The sequence below is a fragment of the Arvicanthis niloticus genome, chromosome 8, assembly GCF_011762505.2.
Source record: "Arvicanthis niloticus isolate mArvNil1 chromosome 8, mArvNil1.pat.X, whole genome shotgun sequence".
In the NCBI taxonomy this organism is placed as follows: Eukaryota; Metazoa; Chordata; class Mammalia; order Rodentia; family Muridae; genus Arvicanthis; species Arvicanthis niloticus.
The window spans coordinates 28,497,402-28,500,538 of NC_047665.1; the positions used below are offsets into that span (position 1 = coordinate 28,497,402).

The 3,137-nt window shown below is 45.2% G+C and overlaps 1 pseudogene; it reads right to left on the reverse strand.

The window, feature by feature from the left end:
• Positions 1-237: 237 nt before the first annotated feature.
• Positions 238-2,196, reverse strand: LOC117714184 (disabled homolog 2-like; annotated as a pseudogene).
• Between the last annotated feature and the right edge of the window lie 941 nt (positions 2,197-3,137).

A 3,137-nucleotide genomic window follows, 5' to 3' on the forward strand; every position in this document is an offset into this window, starting at 1 on the left:
TTGCGCTAGAGAGTTAGGAGCTTAATTTACATAAAGCCATAGCTTCAGTTTAGCTTTAGCCTAGACAGAAAGTAAAAGGCATTTTACAAGAACAAGAGACCAAGACAAGTAGGGTAACAGGTAATACGTCAAAGCTGGAGCAAGGACGGAGGTCAGCACGTTTCTGGCTATCTGCTTCGTCCTTGATCAAAGCCAGTTTTTTGCTCATCTGGGTAGTCAGCGTTACAACTTCAGAAGCTAGGCAAAAGGATTTCCGAAAGGGCTCCTGTAGGCATCAGAAGTTGCAGGCTGAGAAACCACGGAGGGGTTTGAAGAGCTGAACCCTTTGGAGAAAGGGTTCTCGAGTCAATTGTCAGCAGACTTGATACCCGATAGGGCACCTTGTTTGGGGGCTGGCTTTGGTGGTTCATTAATCTTGTTCAACAGCTGATTGGCATCAAAGTCATCATGGTCTACATGCTTCTGAGGAATGCCAACTTTATTGTTTGTGGAGAGCTGCAATGTGCCACGCCATAAAAATGGCTCTGGCTTCCACCTCCCGCCTGCCCAATGGCAAGTGCTCTCAAAGAAAAACAAGTCCTAATATGGACAAGGCTGGTGGTCTGTGCTGCTTCCCCTTATGTGTGCCTATCTGCTGCCGCCACGTAGCTTGCTGGGGTAGGTTGCTCCAGGAGTATTTAGCCTGTGGGCCGGCTTTCCCGGGGGTCAGAAGAATATACAAGGTTCCTGAATAAACTGCTTGAGGAAGAGCTCCGGTGTCGTGTCTTCCTTGCTGGTCGAGTTGGGTGCGACAATTGTTGAAGTAACTGGAGAAGGTAGGTGCTTGAAGGCCCCGAGGGAGGTGTCTCTCCTTTCCTTGAGAGCACAAGAGGTGAGTGGCACAGCTGGAAGTCCTTAAACATTTCTTTCACTTCCTTGACCTTTTTATCCCAGAGTGGGTCTAAGCCAGTGAAAGGATCACTGGGAATGTCCTTTAGTGGGACGTTTTGGGGAGGTGGTTGAGGAGGTGTGGCCAGAACAGAGGACATCATAGGCTGAGGAGAGGACTGAGTGGACATACTGGAAGATGGAAAGATATTATTGCTCTGAAAAGGATTCCCCAGAGGGCTTGTGGATGACCAAGTGTTGGGTGCCACAGTTGTGGTAGGACACCAGACTGGAGGGGGTGAAGTGGAAGCTGGGGTTGCAAATGATGAAGGCAGATTCCAAACTTGTACTGCTAAGGTTGTACCAAAAACGAGTGGCTGACCAAAACCAGGAGGCTGGCCACTTATTATGGCTCCTGGGACCACAGTTGTAGGAGGACTATAGACAACAAATGTTCAAGGTCCTGCTTGGGGTGAGGAGGGGGCAGTTTACTGGGACAGTACCTAGACCTGCAAGGGGCCCCATTGGGGCAGGAGCACCGCCTTTGAAGAGACCCAGAAAGTTCGACAGGTTGTCCTGTGGGAGACATCTTGCCTGGAGGTTCTGAGGCAAAAATGCCTGAAGCAAGCAAGTTGTTTGCTGAAGATGTTGGACTATTTAGGTGAGGAGGTGTAGACATGTCCCCAAACAAATCCATCTAGTCAACACCCAGCTTCAGTTTGTCAGCTCGATCATCAAGGGTCATTAGGGCCTCACTTCCATTCTCTTCTGCTGTGTTGGCTTCTTCAACCTTTTCTTTATCTTCTTCCTTTTTCTTTACATTATAACTTGAAAGGGGTCTTTAAGGTCGATGACTAATGGTTCAGCCTATTGCCCCGTTTTTATAGCAAAAAAAAAATGATGATGGCCTCCTCCACACACATAACCAAATGCTCTGTTGTCTGTCACATCAGGAGCAATGAAGGAAATCTTATTTACTGGATGTTCATGCTCAATTACCCCAGTTTTCTCATCAGTAATTTTTATGCCAGCTAAGGAAATGTTGACCCAGATTCTTTGCTTGTGTTGTCCCTGAGAGCGACCAGCTGCTGCCACTCCGTTGAGTTTCATCATAGAATCCTGGCTCATTCTGTCTCCTCTCGCATCAGGCACATCATCAGTACCAATTAGCTTGGCCTTGTATTTTACACCATCACCTTTGAATCTGGCCAACAGATACTCGTCTGTCTTTTCAGAACCTTTCTTCTTCTCCTCCTTTGATGGTGCTTTCGGTGCAGCCTGTTGGTTAAGCTAACTGTTGGTTGTGCTTGTTTCTACTTCAATAGCCATGACAGGAAGGCAAGCAGAAAACCCAGCAGCAGACACTCACTGACACCAGGCAATCCCGGATGGTCAGGTCTCAAATGAACCACAAGGCACATGGACTAGCTAGTGCCTCTTCGGAGCCAGCATGACCTCCCAGTGCTGAGAGCCTCCAGGCTGCAGCTGTGAATTGCTTTTGAATTTGGCATATGCCCCTTCTATCCCTAATTTCTCCAGGACTTTTATTATGAAGGTGTGTTGGATTTTTTTTTTCAAAAGCCTTTTCTGTATGTAATGAGCTGATCATGTGTTTTTTTTTTTTTATCTTTCATTCCATTTATATGGTGCATTACATTTATCAATATACATATGTTGAACCATCCGTGTATCACTGGAATGAAGCCTACTTGATCATGGTGGATGATCTTTTTGGTGTATTGTTGGATTTGGTATGCAAATATTTCATAGAGAAATTTTACATTTATGTTTATAAGGAAAAATCATCAGTAATTGTCTTTCTTTGTTGGGTCTTTAGGTGGTTTAGGTGTCTGGGTAACAGTGGCCTTGTAGAAAGAATTGGGCAATGTTTCCATACTTTTAAAACAACCTTCGAAGTACACAAAGCAAAAAGGGACAAAATCACAATAGAATCGGTCTACTCTCATGAATAGCTGGAAGTTTTAATGAATATTTCAGGAATGGTTAGTTGTCTTTGTTTTGTTTTTCTGAGGTAGGATTTATGTTGCTATATAACCCAGGCTAGCCCCAAAATCACAATCTTCCTGCCTCAACTTAGTCGAAGTGCCAGGGTTACCAATTTGAATCACCACTCCAGGATAGCTGCCTTCTTACTTACTTGATAACAGAACTTTGGAAGGAGCAGGAGAATCGATTGCTCCAGGAAAGCCTTGAGCTAACCCGTGGAAGAGGTTTCTATGTAGATTTGCTAAAACTGTCAAGTAGCCATT